Source organism: Chroicocephalus ridibundus, chromosome 6 (genome assembly GCF_963924245.1).
Source record: "Chroicocephalus ridibundus chromosome 6, bChrRid1.1, whole genome shotgun sequence".
Classification (NCBI taxonomy): Eukaryota; Metazoa; Chordata; class Aves; order Charadriiformes; family Laridae; genus Chroicocephalus; species Chroicocephalus ridibundus.
This window is the reverse complement of record NC_086289.1, coordinates 39,280,944-39,299,239: the sequence shown is the minus strand read 5'-3', so window position 1 is coordinate 39,299,239 and position 18,296 is coordinate 39,280,944. Positions and strand designations below refer to the sequence as shown.

The 18,296-nt window shown below is 40.1% G+C and overlaps 1 protein-coding gene across 20 annotated transcripts in view; it reads right to left on the bottom strand.

Annotated features, from left to right (window-relative positions):
* Positions 1-18,296, bottom strand: part of PCDH15 (protocadherin related 15) — an 811,115-nt gene that overhangs the window by 516,218 nt on the left and 276,601 nt on the right. The window lies entirely within an intron of this gene.

Sequence of the window (18,296 nt, the reverse complement as noted above, 5' to 3'; positions counted from 1 at the left end):
ATGCTAAACCCAGCTTAGATACCTGTGAGGAGGCACTACCACTGAGTGACTCCATACATCCTCTACAGTACAACAGCAATAAAACATTCATAAAAACAGATTTCAGAATCACACTTTAGAAAGTTGTTATTATATACTAACTTGAACTATAGCTGTGAAAAATAACCAAATAAAACAGTATTCTTAATATTTCTCTTTCCTACTTTTAGAACTGAACTCCCATTCAACCTTCAGTTTAGCAATTACTGAACAACATCGAACAAAGCCACATAAAGCACTCCAGGTTTTCACAACATATGCGATTGTTTGCATAGACACTGTTCAATCAGTAACAGCTGTTGCTCCGCATCTAAACTTCTTTTAGTATAGAGGAATCATCATCACCAAATAGATGAAATTAATCTTTAACCTATTAATCCTGGTCTTATTTAATAGTATTAATACTGCATAATAAAGCAACTGACTGGGCCACACTGAAAGAAATGCAAACAGGCACTAATGTTCCCAGCTGACCTATCGTGTCTCAGGGTCACGGTTTCAATATAATTGAACGTGGAGCCACACCACCTATTTAAATATATCAGTGATTACTATGGAAGTAGGATTAATTCTATAAACTATCAATCTCTAAGGATAGGACATATTTTTCAATAAGTAGTTCTCATAAAGTTATTACATTCTCTCCAAAATTAAGGCATATTTCAGGATTGTATTATTACAATATACAAAACTGCGGTTTGAGACGCAGGCGAATACCAATGGCCTGGGGAGAGTGTAGTGACAGCGAGCACAATTCAACAGGAACTTTTAACTCCTCACATTTTATCTTACGGAAAATATGTGGCATAGAACCTTTTAATGAATACTATAATAAAAGCAGTACAACACTAAGTAGAAGCACTTATATAAAAAGACTACTTGATCCTGTCTTTTAAGGTCTGCTTAGCTGACAGTTGTTCTCCAGCTCTGCCTCTGAAGGGCCAGCGTGAGACTCTGGTCTTACAGCCTGCAAGGAAACACCAGGTTTCCTGTGGTACTGGTGTAAAACAGCTTCTCTCCAGAACTTGGATGCACTATTCACAGTCCAAGTCCTGACTTAACTCTTCATTTTGATAAGCCTGCTCTATAACATCAGGACTGACACATCAGTGAGACAGACAGACACAGGGGATTTTGATGATATTGGTTCAGATATTGTTGTATTGTACAAATCTGAAGTAAATGACAGAAGAAAAAGGAATAGATAGCCAGAAAAGCAGCCTGCCATTTCACTCCTTGGTCATGGATGTGAAAGTGCCATGGACATGTTAACTCGGTACAGACTTCTGGAAGTCAGGAAGCTCAATGCACATGTTTGTGACATGCCAGCATGCATTTCTTGCCTTAGAGCAGGCTGGGGAAACCTCCCAGAACTGCTGCAACCACAAGAACAAGAAAAGAAAAGGGTGTTAAGAAATACTGCAGTGATGGAGTTACATACCAGTGCAGTGCAGTAACCCCAGTTACTTCAGGTGCAAGTGTGTGCTGAGAGAGGAGGCAATTGCAAGTGCAAACCAGCAGCAGAAGCACCTCCTTCCCCGTCTGGCCTGACACATGACCCACAGAACACATTGCAGCACAGCAGCTCAACTTTTTGTGGTATTTGGTGGTGGCTTCTTATAGAGACAGTTACAGTAATATCTCCCCTTTACAGGGAAATATAAACATGTGACTCTTATTAGAGCATGTATGTATGAAGAGCTCTCAGGTTCTGAGTTGGATTTTCAAGGTACCACTCGATGCTGTTCAGCCAGTCGTTTCTCTACAACCCATCCTGATGGAGACTTTGAAGTCACTGAGCCTTTATTTTACTCCATTCTGTGGAAAAGACTCAAAGTATCTTCTGTTCTCTGTAGTTTAGTCCTTAATTAATATTCAGCGAATTACTGAATCGTTGAGGTTTGGCGAGACCTGGAGATGATCACCACCTCTGACACAGTGGAAAAACACCAGAAGACAATGTAGTTTTTGCCCATCTGTTTTTGTTACAGACGTGCATACACATCCCTTTGCAAGCATAGAAGGTAAAAATAGTGATCATAATGTATTTCTGCATGTGTATGTTTTAACAGCGGTACCCGTACAGCAAGGCAATGTCTTTTAAATGAACATTTCAGCAGGTGATGACCTCTGCTCTGAATGATCATAATTTAGTGGTGCCAAAGAGCTTTCTGAATTTGACTGTTTGGTTGCTGAATTCTGACGTTTTCCATATCACCATTAGATTGCAACTACCCTGGCTGCTATATAATGTGCCTAAAATTATACTCTTCAGCAAAACTCACACCAAACAGTCTTATTATGTGTCATTACCATAGACAGTATGTCATTCCTAGTTGTATACCTGTTCGTTGTGAGATCACATGTAAAAATCAGTCACATCCCTTATAAAATTATTTCTGGATAGCTGGAATAAGACCCAAGAAACCATATTTAACTTTTTGTAGTATACATCAGTCTACACCAAGCACAGACTGATCCTCTACCATTGCTGAATTCTCACCATAGACGGTTTTGTTTGGCAGTCTCAAAAAATTTACATATTTTCTTCAGCAAGTACATCCTCAAACACAACCTTCACTTCAGCTTCATAGGCTCCTGACCTTCCAAAATACTTTTCTCCAAAACTAAATCTGGGGCAGGGGCAAGGGCACTTCCTAGCTCCCAGGTGGGCACCCCGCACACAACTGTATTGAATTCTCTTCCCAACCTACTTCCCTTTGGAAGGAAAATCAAGAGCATGCAGGGAGCCACAGGGTGCTCAGAACGGCTCTCCAGGCTATATCATCAAGGGACCAGGAGTGGGGGACACACCACGAAGTTCAGACAGCATATCCTAGCATCAACAAGTACTCCAGGTCTAAAGAGAGTCTCACTACTGGTAAAACTCAGTAGCTGCAATATAAATTGACTTGCACACTTGCTCCTTCTTGCCATCAGCAATTGCCTTCCCAGAGACAGAATTCTCACTTAAAACTTTCCAAATGCTTGTCTCTTCACATGTTTATGGAGTGCTCTACCAGTACCATGGTCATCCGCCCTTTATCCACCCTTTCTATTCCTATGTCTCTACCTGCACTCTCTTCTTTCTGCAGCCAGCCCTGGCCCTGTGGCATGTACTGAAATGGCAGCCATCAGCACCTCCCAACTGCAGCAGATGCACAAACCCAGAGCCGATAAAGGAAGGCAGTGGCTCTGAAACTCACACTCAGATTGAATGACAAATGCCCGAAGCCACGTGGATTTTAAGTTTCAGCCACGGAGCACAGCTCAAGTGCTCCAGCACTGAGAAACAAGCTTCCTGCTGTCCGAGCAGGGGCTGCGAAGGGCAGGAGGGAAAAGACCAGGGACAGACTGAGCTCCTCTTGCAACAACAGTGGTTTCTGCCACAACCCATCCATCTTCCCCTTTTGTCAGCCAAGTGCTCCGAGAAGTGTTCTCATGCTCCATTAAGCCAGATAGAACTGACCCGCTAATGCAAAGAAACCATACTACTCTAAAAGGTACCATTTGTTACAGGATTGTACACAGGCTGGCAAACCATCCAGTATAAGAATTACACCCCAGCTAAACAATGATTCCCACTTGTTGCAGGGGCTCCATCTAGGCTGCGCAACAGCAAGCACAGGAAAATAAAGTGGTGCCGGAAGATACCAGCAGCTCTCAGTACGTTTGTGCACGTAGCTACACGAGGTCCTTAAAACAGTTTAAATAGTGCATACCGACAGTCAGCACATCATTGTGCAAGAGCGTGCATGCATGTGTGAAACTGAACTTTTTGGACTCTCAAGCAGAAGCCTTTTACTTGCTATCTGTATCAGTATCTGTATCAGTAAATTTTGATAACACTGGGATTAAACAGAATCAACACATCCTGAATCCTCCTATTAATAGAGAGGGGTGAGATGGAACCACAAATTAGGAAGCTGATCATGTGTGCTTTGCACATAGCCTGTTTAGGTTGGGAAAACCAGGGGTTTGGGGCCCGGAAAGGCAGTGGCAATCATCCTGGCTGGAGGAAAGACACTGACAATGCAGGAAGACCCTAGAAATGGGGGGAGATCCACGTAGACAAACGCCATGGGACGCCCAGGGACCTTGGATGGTAATACTCAAGACTAGTAACGGAGCAACAGCAGAGCACGAACGAAGGGGACTTTCTGCCCAACCTTCCCAGCCAGCAGCAATCTGCCAGATGGGAAAGAAAGTCAAGAAAGTCAAGATAAAGGGGATGCTGGGCTCAGGGTGGCTTACAAGGGTGAGTGTGTGAGAGAATCAAGTAGGGTAAAACCTCTAATCTCATTAGGTTCTTAAATAAGCCCCTGTATCCAGATACCTGACGGGCTGCTGTTTAAACTGTGATACGTCCAAATGCAGATTTGTTCCTCCTCATTGCCACTTCACACCAGGTTCAGCATCATAAGCCTGATGATTCTCCCAGACGCTAGAGAAGGAATAAGCCACCATCTGATAGCAAAGAGGAGCCACATGCACAGACTGACCCTTACGCCAGGACTGCCTGGAGCAGCACGACTCCCAGGGATGCACAAAGGAGAAAGCATCATCCCTGAATCCTTACACTGTAATGCGGCCCTTCTCCTTTTCCACCCTGACCGACCAGCTTTTCTGCTTTTGGAGTCTCCTCCTCCCTTCCTGATGCTTTGCAGCTGGCACAGCTACTCTGCACAAGAACAGAATGTGACCTCTGTTTCTCCCTACCAATCTGCAGCTCCAATTTTGAGGAAACAGTATGTCCAGAAACTTATTGCTCCTGTGGTCACTTGTGATCCTGCTCCTAAATTGCCTCCCTCTCTTTCAGGGCCATTACTGCTAATGCCAGGGGAATCAGAAAGAGCATAAAACCACTTAAAACAAGTGGAAAGAACCAGTAGCACTGGAAGCAACAAGGCTGGACCTAACACTAACCACAACAGCACTAAGTACCAGCACCACTATTTACATAGACAACAAAGTTCTGTTCTTTTCCAGGGAGCCAGGGCGCAGGCAATACTTTCAGTAACTTTCAAGGAGCAACGGCAGCTTCGCTTTGATATTAAAAGCAACAGCAACTGTGGTATCTCAGCAAATAAGCTGAGCAATGGCAGAAGGCAATCAACAGCACTTCTGGCTTCTTTGGGCACCACAGCACAACTCAAAAATGTTGTCCTTCACCCAGCTGTGACTCCATGGCCCCGCAGAAATGGAGTAGTGGTGCCAAAGCTGCCAAGGCAACCGATTCAGCAATGATACTAGAAATCTCTATTTCATTAACATTAAATTATTATTTATTATTTGCTGTGTTTCTATGTAGACCAACCAACCCAAAACATCAAGCGAGAGGGGAAAAAGGCAAGAAAAAAAAAGAAAAAAAAAGAAAAAAAAAGAAAAAAAAAAGAAAAAAAAAAGAAAAAAAAAGAAAAAAAAGAAAAAAAGAAAAAAGGAAAAAAAGGAAAAAAAGGAAAAAAAAAGAAAAAGAAAAAAGAAAAAAAAAGAAAAAAAGAAAGAGAAAAGAGAAAAGAGAAAAGAGAAAAGAGAAAAAAGAAAAGAGAAAAGAGAAAAGAGAAAAGAGAAAAGAGAAAAGAGAAAAGAGAAAAGAGAAAAGAGAAAAGAAGAGAAAAAAGAAAAAAGAAAAAAGGAAAGAAGAAAAAAGAAAAAAGAGAAAAAAGAAAAAAAAAAGAAAAAAAGAAAAAAGAAAAAAGAAAAAAAAGAAAAAAAAAAAGAAAAAAAAAGAAAAAAAAGAAAAAAAAAGAAAAAAAAAAGAAAAAAAGAAAAAAAAAAAAGAAAAAAAAAGAAAAAAAAAGAAAAAAGAAAAAAAAAAAGATGGCACCTCATGCTCTGGGCACTTTCGGTCACTGCACGCCCACCTCAGCAGAGCACACGACAGAAGGGACATGCTGTATTGATAAATCTTTTGGTTTTCCCAGACTTTCCTAGCAAAAGATATCTGCCTCTCTCCTTTCATTATTTAACATATTTAGCTGAAAATCCTGCATGGTGATACAAACATCTTGCATTTAAATGGCCGACAGGTACCTTCACAATATGAAATTTCCATGCTTATTGCTTGCCATCAACCAAATATAGGTATATGATTTCCATGTAACGCATATGAAGTGCTTCTAATACTTGGGTCCAGCCCTGCCTGCTAGTAGGATGTTAAACACAGCCACCACTCTCTTCCAGCTTTTATCTACCTTTTTATTATTCTTTTCCCTACAGCACGTAAATGAGACTGAAGCAGAGACTGCCTGGGGCTGCTGCAACCTGAGGTTGCCTGAACCGCCTGCTCACTCTGTCAGCTGCATAGCAACAGGGGAGAAAAATAATCAACAACTCCAATATTTAACTAACATTTATACAGATACATTCACATTTTTGCTTAAGTACCTAAAAAAAGAGGGCATTGTTAGGAAAACGATCATGAATGGAGGTCATGGCTGTAGTCAGTTTCACATAAAGCTTTAAAACTAATTATTATAAGTAACTGGGGAAGGAGACAAATTGGGATAAACTTCAGAAAAAATTGAAGGCATTAAAAAAATTTAGCATGCAGAAGACCAACTATTGTTATTTATCATTGGTTCAGCACTACAGAAACCCAAATGTCATTATTTATTAACAAATATTTTGCTTAGCAAAGTTATAGATGATACAGTAAATTATAATAACCTCTCTTAAACTGTAATTTCAAGTCTTGTCTCAGAGTACGTTGTAATAAGAAATAACTATCCTGCCAGGATAATGCTCATGTAGCTTTTAAAGAACCAGTGTAACAGCCTATAGAAACACATACGTTTAACTCCAAGTTGTTATAACTTTTATCAAGACTTGTCAGAATTAGCAACTCTTCCAAATGAAAGACAAGAAATAATCAAGTTTAGCAATGAAAAAAAAAATACTCTCCTAGCGCCCCCAAAAACCTCCCAACCATTGGCAAGGCCCATTTCAACTTGAAGACAGCCAAATCTAAGCTCAAGTGGCAGAAACTATCAATAAACAAACTCCTAACAGCGAGTTACAGCATTTTCAGCTTTATGACTTATTTAGAGAATATTCATCTTCAGGCAGCTGCACTAGACAGACACTATTTCCCACTCCACTCCAAACTAATTCTCACATCTTCTCTTCTCCTGCATGTACTGGGACAGAAAAATGCGCATGTAGAAAAGGCTGATTTGCAGAAACATGAGCATTTTAAAAATCTACTAAGCTTAGTACTCGCTATTATTTTCAAAAATAGCATCTCTGTAGAAAAGCACTAGCCACATTGACAGAAACTGTTAAATATAAATTTGTCTTTTATTACATCCATCTTAAATTTGCCTATTTTAATTACACTTTGTGGTTTTCCCCAATCCATTGGCAGGTTGTAGTGTCCTTACTCCTCCTTGTGTTCAGGAAGACCTGACAAAGTCGGGGGGGGGGGGGGGGGGGGGGGGGGGGGGGGGGGAAGTTGGAAAAAAAAAAAAAAAGATTTTAAGAAGAAAGTATAAAGAATGCTAAATGAGATTAACAGGGTCTGTGTGGTCTACAATTTTGCTGCACAAAAGACTGAGACTAAGCCAACTGCTGCAAAAGGAACACAAGATTTGACTGGTTTTGCGAAATACTTCTGTGCATGGAAACAAAACGTGCAGCAGTTCCGAAGCCGCTTTTATCCATTACAATGCTGTAAAGTGCTGAATGTTCAGTGGCAGCTTCAGGAACCCAGTTTTAGACTTGATCCCATTTTACCCAGGCTGCTAAGGCTGGAGTATCTTAATCTTACATTCTGCCTAAGGGCAAAGTACAAAATCAGAGGGTCAGAAAGAAGAGAGTTAGTGTCCAACCCTGTAAGTAACAGGAAAGACAACTTTCTCTGAAACTGACTGTGTTAACATAGCACTGTGTTTAACATAAGGCTGTGTTAACATAACATTGTAAGTGTTATGTTAACATTGTGTTAACAGGAAAGACAACTTTCTCTTAAAGTGACTGTAGGGTAAAAAAATATTACGAAGAGAAATGCCTTGCCTACTTTATTCTTTTGGTAGATTTTGCTGTTCAAATCTATCCTTCCCCGAAAATAAGCCACCCTGCTTCCTCACTTGCAGGTGCTCATTGCAATCTCACATTTGTTTTCATTCAAATTCCTCTGACTTAAAAAAAATATTTAAAATTTTCCAGCAATAATTCATACTTTTAATTAAATAAACTGTTAATATTTTTGAGGCATGAAACGAACACAAGACTCACTTAAGTATTTCCTCTACTCAGAAGGCCACAAGAATTTTCACTTTTCCATGAAATGAAACAAAAGAAATTCTATTATTCATTTGTGTTTCCTGCATAGAACCTTATTCAAAGTTTGATCAAAATAGGCCTCTTTCGTATTTCTACATGTAAAATGAAGGCAGAATATGAGCCTGGGGTGACGACACCCATGTCCCACACACCTTCTTGTGTGGGGCACTTCATAAATCTCTCATTTCTTCTTTGAGTTTCAACTCATTAACAAGTTAATATTAAAACGTTACTTTTAGTCCAGTTGTTATTCCACAAGGCGAGCCCTTGGACCTCACCATCTTTTCTCACCTGCAGGGTCCCTGTGACCTCCCTCAGCCACAGACCAGGGCACTGGGCTGCTGCTGTCAGGATGAGCAGTACGCCCCCAGCGGGATTTCAGTGCCTGCTGAGAACAGGTCAGGAGAGAAACCCAGCCACACACTCACGGAGAGCGTCACCAGCTGCTGCTTCAGCAAAGGTCAGAAGTATTTGCTGCCCTTGCAGCCCACAGGAACAGCAAATACATCTCCTCAGCACCACGTGAGTCCAAAGATAAGGAGACAGCTGTTAATTGCACACAGCTATTTGCTGAGAAGTCTTTTAGCAGCAGCCACTGAGAATTACATGGGGTAAACTAAAAAATTACCTTTTCCCCAAAGGAAAAAAAATGAATATTGGATCCAAACACTAAAGATGTTCCACTCTGTTAAAAAAGTTTAGAAACAAACGATCTCCAGAACCTGCTAACATTATCTCCTTGCCATCTATCGCAGTGGCAAGGCCACCCGGGAGCAAATTAAGCAAAGGCGAGAATTGCACCCGCAGTCAAATATTGAGGAAACACAGGCAGAAAGACTTAGAGATATGAGTACGCTTACAGAACCAGTAACAAAATCAAACCTTATATAGCCTTTAAAACTAATGATACAGCTGTGTTATATGTCTAATCCACACTTTACAACTGGTACAGACTGCTGCAGAAATAACAGATCCCTTTGCTTGAACACACCCCAAAGGAATTAAAGCTCAGCTCCTGTCTAAACTGCACCCCATGGTCACTCCTGGAGACAGGAGCCAGCTTTGGCACTCTGTGTGTGCAGTAACTTGACCATTGCTATAGTTGCCATTATGCCATCACGTGTGAGATGGGACTAATGGATCTCCAAGTCTTTGCAGGAGGTGATGCCTAAGCCTCAGCCAGCTTTGGACACTGCACGTTCTCAAAAGAAGTGTAAGGTGAGCGAGGTCAGCAGGTTCTGGGTCTGCCAGCTCCCCACGTCCAATGTTAAGGCCCAAGAACATGAACACAACCTGGCACACGCAATTGGGAAGGAAGGTGTAAGAGGAGGAAATTTTACTTTGCATTCCTGAAAAGAAACTGATGATCCTATTTGCTAGCAAATGACTCAAGGAAAAGACGATGGCGTGCTGCTTTCACAGAATTGTGCCCCTTTACATGCAAGGAGAGCATCTCGGAAAAGAGCGAACTGGAGGCGGTGAACCCAGCTTTGAGAGAATCACTAAACATATTACAAACTGTCCTTAAACAACAAAGTGCTGAGAGTTGCATTCTTCTACAAAACAGCAACAGGAACAGTAGTGGGAAATTGTCTTCTCTTCTTTCAGCGTGCCAAAAGACAATGAACAGTTTGGAATGCTGAATGCAGAGGTTGGCATTTTAGTACATTAGTAATACCGCAGATTTTAAACACATTTGTAAATATTAAAATGTTAAACCAAATAAAGGCCAATAAATCAGCTTGTTTTATACAGCGGTTCCAGGATTAAAACATGGCAATCTATCTTTGTAGAAGGAAGTTGGTTTGTTTTGTTTTCTGGGGGGAGTAGTTTTTTTTAATTTTTACGTGGAAGGTACTTTATGAGATTTCTATTATAACTGTCACTATGAAACAAATTCCACATTGGAAAATACGCAAAGAGACCAATACATCTCTATGTTAGTGAGCAGCTATGCCTGCCTTTGACACAACTACACAATACTATCACATCTGCTTCTGCAGTGAGACAATTATTGGACAAGGCATCAGTCTGCGCATCACCAGGAGTTTTTACAATTTTTTTTACAAGTCACTTTTGTAACATAAAGAATGCATGACTTGCATGCCAAGCTTCCATACATCAAGTATAAATAAATATATGTTTAACTTTATTATCTGAAACGTGGTACTGGTGGGAATGAGACCCTCGCCTAAATCCAAAATTAAGTTACAGTAAAAAAACAAAACAAAACACAACAACTTATGGGGCTGATGAAAATGGAAGGGATGGACAGGAAAATAACTGCACCTCTCCATTCTGGATTCCTGGCCAAGTTTGAAGCAGTCAGCTGGATGAAACGAAGTTTCTAAAGTTCCAGCAACTTTCCGGAAGCAGCATCACCTCTCTCAATGGCATTTCACTTCCATTATATGAAGGTATGTGACATGACTACTTAATACCACATACAAACATTGAAAATATGCAAATAATTTGATCCCTTCAGGGAAGCAAACATTTCTTATTTATAAGAAAAAGCCCCACATGAACTTGTGACACCAGGTTATTTTTAATAAATAAAAGTAACAGATTATTACCAGCATTGCACAACCAGTTCATTCTTAAATGTGAAAAGAGGTGAGATGAAAAGCAAGAACAATAAAAAAACCTAAAAGCCAGCCAAGTGGGACTCAGTCACAGGGTGCTCAATCATAGGGTGCTAAATATGGGCGTTCAGTTCTACCGGCTGAGGAAAACAGATTGAATCAAATGCTGTCACTTACAGCTTTAAAATAGCTACACCAGAATGCACCAGCAAATTCCTCAAATGGTTTCAGATCTATCATTTTTATGCAGCCTTTCCAGAGCTTCCTTATAAATTTCTCCTTAAACACATCAAATACGTTAGCTTCAATAAAACTTCCTCCTCAAGTAACTACCGCTATACAGATGTAACAACAGCCAATCACAACTAAATCTGATTCTTCTAATAAAAGAAAAAAAAAAAAAGGAGAAAAATCTCAGCTCATGTAATCTAGAACTCAGGGACAGGTTAGTTATAGAATTAATCACCACTGTCAAGTCCATCTCCAAGAAAGCAGACCATAGCAGCTGATGCTAATAGTAGATTTACAAGGTGCAATCTAGCCAGGGACTGTTCCTGCTTTTCTGCTATAACCTCTGAAAAAATCTGTTACGACATTCCATGAAATGGGTTTTGTTAGTACTTTTAGAGAAGTAGTCAATATATGCAATATCCCTCAAAATATAAGCCTTCACCGCTAAGATGGGGAAAATTATTACTGCAAGAATTCGCATAAACGAATAATAGACTTACAAGTTTCCAGTGTGGTTCAAAGCAATCCGAGTAATTATCATTCTTTTTGAGAAAATAACCTCTGAGGAAAACACTGGTTTAGCCTTAACCAAGATTTCACCACATTATTTATGCACATTATCAGTTGGGAAAAATGCTCACTTTATCAAACCACAGTTTGATTTACAGACATCTCCTTCAGGTTATCCAGGGTAAGTGAAAGCCAAGAACTATACAGGCAGATCAACCATTCATTTAACATTACCATGATCTTACCATGATCTTTAACAATCAGCAATCTCAAATAAGAAAAATCTTTCAATTGCATGGGATGACAGTTCATGGATTAATTCTTCCCTAAGATTGGCAGGATCTTTCACTTGTGCTGGCGTTCCTTGGAATTGCCCATTACAGATGAGGATCTTATTCAGAAGTTTCTACCTTCCAGATAAAGCTTTTTTTTTTTTTTTTTTTTTTTTTTTTTTTTTTACAAAAAGACTACAAAGCAGCACTTCTCTCATGCTATCTTAAACCATTCTTCCTCAAACACTACACTAGCAAGAATTTTTAACTGGGCAATGGGTATTTAAGGCTTTAAAGGTCTTTAAGACCTTTAAGGTCTGTACTCTCATGAAAGGCAATAGGATTTTTGCTTATTTTGATAGATCTTCCAAGAATGAACCACAATTCATACTCTACTGCAAAGAGAGAGAGAGAGAGAGAGAGAGAATGAATCCTGTGGACAGATTTAGTGCCTTGAATTCCTCTCCCAAGGGAAGATGGATACAGTCAGAAAATACTAGAGAAAACCAGCAACATTAGACCCTCTGTTCCATGTTTCTCTTTAAAAATACACATATTCTTCATATTTTCAGCCTCCACCAGACAGAGGAAGAAAAAAAGAGATGGCTCTGGTCATGACTCTCCAAGACAAGGGCTGCTGCCAGACACACTGGTCAATCCAGCAACTCCGGAATTTAAAAGCCCAAAGTGTAATTGCAAGAGTTACCTTCATAGTGACTGCTGAGCTGGCTTAGAAGCAAAAAGGAGTGTGTTCGCATTTTTAACTGGTTATACATAACGCCCTGCCAAGAGAATCCTGAAAAATATTTTAATTTTACAGCAGAGCTTTAATCCCCACCTATAAATGAACTAAACAGCAATAAAAAGCATACATAAAGGGATGGGGGCACTAACACTGCCAGATTTCCCATGAGAAATGAAATATCATGGGAAGAAAAACAATGACACATTATGAACTCTACTCTACTCTACCTTCCTCAGGCAGGTGAATGATGTTATTGTTCTGTGGATTACAGAGTAATATATAACTTAATTTGCTACACTTTGTTAAGTCCATAGGAATTATCATACAGTAAACTGCACAAATCCTGTAACTACTTCTGCTCATGTATCTTAAACTATTTTGGCAGAGCCACTCTAAAGCCCTTCCACTTCAAGCCTGACTCCAAGCAATTTATGGGACTTCATCACCTTTCTCATGTACCTTGGTAAGATTTTGTAGATGGGAGATGTTCTCCTGTTGGACTGCCTGGCCCAGTCCCTTTCCTGTGCATCTCCATGGGATACGTTCACCTAAGCCCTCTTCCTACTGACTGTCCCATGGAGTGAGCTCCTGCCCCTGATGACTTTCATCCATTAATTTGTAATAACTGTGACTACACGTTCTGATGCAAACAACGAGGTTGCTGCACAGAAGGTGACTTACCAGCATCTCCTTCAACATTTCAGGAGTTCAGGAGTGTGTTTTCTCAGTCAAATAATGATGGGAGCGGGCCAAAATTCTGGGGGACAATGTATCATAGATCCATAGAATGGTTTAGGTTGGAAGGGACCTTAAAGATCATCATCCAGTGCCACTCCCTGCCCTGGGCAGGGACACCTCCCACTAGACCAGGTTGCTCCAAGCCCCATCCAACCTGGCCTTAATGTAGGGATGAAAGGACGGAGAACTGCTGATTTGGTATGAGAAAGGATTCCGGCCCTTAATAGCCAGTGAACTTTTCTTCCTGCTCTCCTCAGACAAAACCAATCTTTTGAGGTTCCTAGGTTTTAACTTTGAAAGAGAAAAGCAGTACTTGTAACTAGCATTGGGGCAATTATACGCCCTTCTTTAATATGAACATACGCATTACAGATAAAAATAAAAATTAATGCTAGTGACTATAATAAATTTTTTTTTTACATAGCCCTACCAGAAACCTAAGAATGCAAGGAGACTCTTTGAGCAGGCATAATTAATTATACATACTAAATCATTTTACTACAGAAGTATAAAAATAGATATACATGCTCTAATTAAAACGTTAAAACCCTCACACCAAGCTAACCACTAAATATACTACGAAACCAGGAAAACAGCATTTACTTCTGGCATACTCTCCCAAATATCTAATGACGTGAGAACTTAATACAATTAAATTCCTCATATTTTAGTAAAGGCTCTTACCTCAGCATTTCACCATTCTGAAGCTGCTGAATGCCGAATTTGCTAAAATTAATAACTGAGTCTACTGGCACTTAGCAAGGCCTCTGGCTACACACAGTCACCAGGAGGGGAAAGGTAAAACAAGTCTCATCTCATTAGCAAGCAGAAAATGCATCAAACTTAATTTCATGATGAAAAAATAAACTTCTCTCTTTAAAAACTGGCACTGGAAAACTCATTTGAAAGTATGGACTATATATCAAGGAAAGTAAATGACGTGTAGAAAAAACACCTGCAAGAGACTGCATTGCCTCTGACCTTCTGTTATTCCACTTCTGCTTTTAACTTCTTATGGAAGTTTTGCACTTCAAGACTTGATTCTTTGAGTGCTGCAGATTTAAACTATAATTCATTAACTCTGAGGGGTTTTTTTCTGTATTTCATATAATTAGAAACACTGTGATTATAACCACGGCACACAAAAAAATCTTAAGTATCACTTTTTCAGATTAACCTGCTCATAGCGTTTCAAAAGCCAAAAGAGAGCGTGCTCTCTTGGATGATCTGTGGATGCACTGTGGAACACTTTGTACAGATTACATGTCACCTGAGAAATCCAAGCATCACAGAGAAAAGCAGCAAGGTGCTTTTATGTCCTGCTGTCTGAGAGGCGCCAGAAACATCTGGCCTGCTCTTCTTGGAGCCCAGCAATGCACCTCACCTTCTTCTTTCCTATGTAAGAGCTCACTTAGCATACTAAAAGGCTCCTGTTCTTGTGGTTCACATTATGCAGGTCATACTCTACTCAATGGCTCCTTCTCATCATCAGTAGATACTCAGCTGCTCCAACCATCTCAAGGAACGAAGACGCTACAAAGTGCTGGGAAAAGGAACTTCCAGCAATCCAACACCCCCAATCCCTATGCTACAATAAAAATACATTGAAGAACTAGATAAAACATGACCTCCGTCTAAAAGATCTCATCCCGCTGCTTTTCAGCCAATAACATTAATCCCACCCTGATGTACGTCAGGGCTCCCACTTTGGACAATGCTCTGAAGGATCTTAATTTCACTTCATGAGAAGCCCAGGAAGCCTGGGGGGCTTAGGCCCCCGACCTGGGAACTACAGGGAAGCAACTGCAGCTCAATTACGTGCTTGGATACCTCATGCAGAGCAGGTCCCAGGACTTCCTAAATAAGAGGGAAAGATTTACTTAGTATATGCAAAATGCCTTCTAGAATCAAACTTCTCCAGTCTTTAAAAATTATGATACCCTGCTCAAATATGAAATTATTTTTCATAACTGCCATTTATTTAATTACACATTTTCATTGCTTTATGTACTTGTTTCTAAACCTTTATGGTTCATGTTTTCAAGGGTTTTATCTGTTTTTGAAAGACTAGAATTTCAGTTTTGTAGACAATTAAAAATGTTATGCCTTCTTGTATAATTGTAGTGTATATCTTTGAAATGCTGTTAAAAAGAATGAATCCAATTTTTAATTTAAATACATGTCAATTAGAGAAAAGGAGACAGTCTGTTAGAGAAACTATAACTCACTGTTAGAGAAACCAGTGAGGCAACTTACTGGAAGTGGGTCTAATTATTTTAAAAAACATAATTCGAACAAGACAAAAAGAATTCTGAGATGGTTTGAAGTAATTCTGTGGCAAGCTGAAGCAATACTCCCTTACTGCAGAAATGCTAGCTCCCAGGAAATCAGTTTGCTGGAAACAACCATACAAGTGCTGGGATAAGCAGACATACAAATCGAGATATACAATAGAAATTAAGGATTTTTGACTTGAAAGAAGCATCCAAACTGCAGGGAAAGCCCAGCAGCTGGCAACACTGCTCAGGTGAGCAGTCGAGTTTGTGGCTACTGCCAGGGACAGCCGCGTGGCCAGCACTCACAGACACCACTGCTCCGCTGCCTGGATGCAGGAAGCAAAGACGAGTTTTCAACTGATGGGAAAGTTAACCTTGACTGAACAAACAAGTCTGGAGAGGAAGTTTCAGCCTTTGCTTAGAGAACAACAGAAAAAAAGCATAAACCCCACCCTGCACTACAGCATAAGGGTGAGATTTGGAAGAAAAACCTGCTGCAATGATCGGGACTGCTTCACTTCTCTTGGTTAATCTCATCACTGCAGGTTCTTCGCTCGACACACACCAGCTATTTTTTAGACAATCCAAAGGCATATTTTAAAGGAGAGATGTGCAAGTTAGATGTTCTTGCACATGAAGTTCATTGCCAGTAACGTAACCGGCTGCCTCTGCCAGTAAAGCACCAAGTGATGTGTATTATTCCTCAAAACGGCCTGGAAAGTAACCGAGTCTCTCTTGAAGTAACAGCAGAAATAAATGTCCCATTCTGCTGGGGTCTGGGTAAGGCCAAACATCCCAGCAATCATCTGTCTCTGACAGTCCTGCAGGACAGATGCGGTCCTGCTACAAGGAAAGGATCCCAGCCTGCTTGTGTACCAGAAGTTAGGATCCAATCCTACTGCTATTTTGGGATGCCTGCACTGAAGTCCACAATGCAGGTAGATGTTAGAAGCAGGTTTGAATTTGACGCTGTTGCCCCTAAGGCAGATACAGCTGTAACAATGTGTTTGAAATCAGAAACAATGTGTTTGACATTAGAAACAACGTGTTTGAAATTAACTCAAGTTTCATGATAGCTTCTGCCAGACCCAAGAACTGAAGACATTGGAAAGTAAATACATCAGGAACAATCTGGCAATATAGGCTTCTTCACAGTGACATTTAGTATGGAGTCTGAGAGATCAAAACTCTCCTACAGATCTCTGTTGTTAGGGAGTCTGCAAATACCACCTGGCCGGTGCCAGCCGCTGAGACCGCTGCCCACCACTGCAATGAACACCATCCTGAAATTCCCTGAATTCACGTCTCATCTCTGGTTGTAGACTGCAAACTCTTCTGCGTTTCTCAGATCTGCGTTTGAGCACTACTCACCCTACCCTGTCACTGCTAATGGATAATAAACTGCAGAAAGTATTAGGTAACTTCTTCCGCTCTGTGCCCCAGTAGGTTATCCCTACTCAAAACCAGCGAGTTCAAGGCAGGCTATCTAGCTTACTTAGAACATTATTTTCCTCTGGAACTAAATTACTATAATATGAGGAATCGCAAAGGTTACGCAATGTAACATCAGCAATGCTGGACTGAGTTGAGTGCCTATTCAGTGATTTAAACCAGCTGAAGATGTAGCTACTCCCTTTCAGATTCAAAGCACTTTGAAATATGTCCTAATTTTAAGCAGGGGGATCTCCGTTTTCCCCAATACACTGTCCAGACACGGTGAAGATTCCTGCTTTTCTCAACTGGAAAGATCTCATTGACCTTGCTAACCGCCGGAATTTCTTGGAAAACACAACCATCCTATGTAAAGCATCGCTTTCAGTCTAAAGAAACAAATGAGCATTTCAAAATCTTTTTCCACTGGCAGCTGCACTCTCTGCAACAACCACGTAAATATAGCTGTATAAAAATTGTCTAAGATAGCTATCTGGTAATCATCTTAATTCACTGTAACAGCAAAGTTTTACAGTTTATTTCTTTGTATGTAATTTCAAATGACTCTTTCTTATTTTTTCTTTTTGTTTTAAAAAATAGAAAACTGAATGAAAATGGAATTCATAGATACATGAGACAGTATATACCTGGCACAACAGAAAGGATTAGTTTGAAGAGAATATGGGTTTAGTTCTTAAATTTGTGAACCATAACATAACAAATGCATCTCATTTAACTTTTAAGGCAACCTGAATAACATGCTATTTTTTTAAAAGCAATTATTACCCATACCACTGGGATGACAAGAGATTTGCAAGGAGGAAATCTATGCTGCATAGGAAAGGTCCAAGTCCGAAAGCAGAGACTACACTGACCAGCTTCATCCTTCACCACTTCACCCTGTCACAGCTAGAACAAGTCCTAGTTATGTTTGGTATTAAAAGCACTAAAGAATAGAGCCTTGGGACACAGCTGAACTTTTATCTATACAGTATATTTAATCATTCCTGTAGCCGGCATTTAAGAAAAATGAGGTCTTTATTCCATCACGTAACCTTAGATCTAACTTCCCAACCACATACACTATTGAGACATGGCTACTTGTCAAAATGCTGTTTCAGGAGTCACAGTCAAATCAAGAGGTAAGAAAATGTATGTACATACATATAGCTTTGGGGAAGGAAGA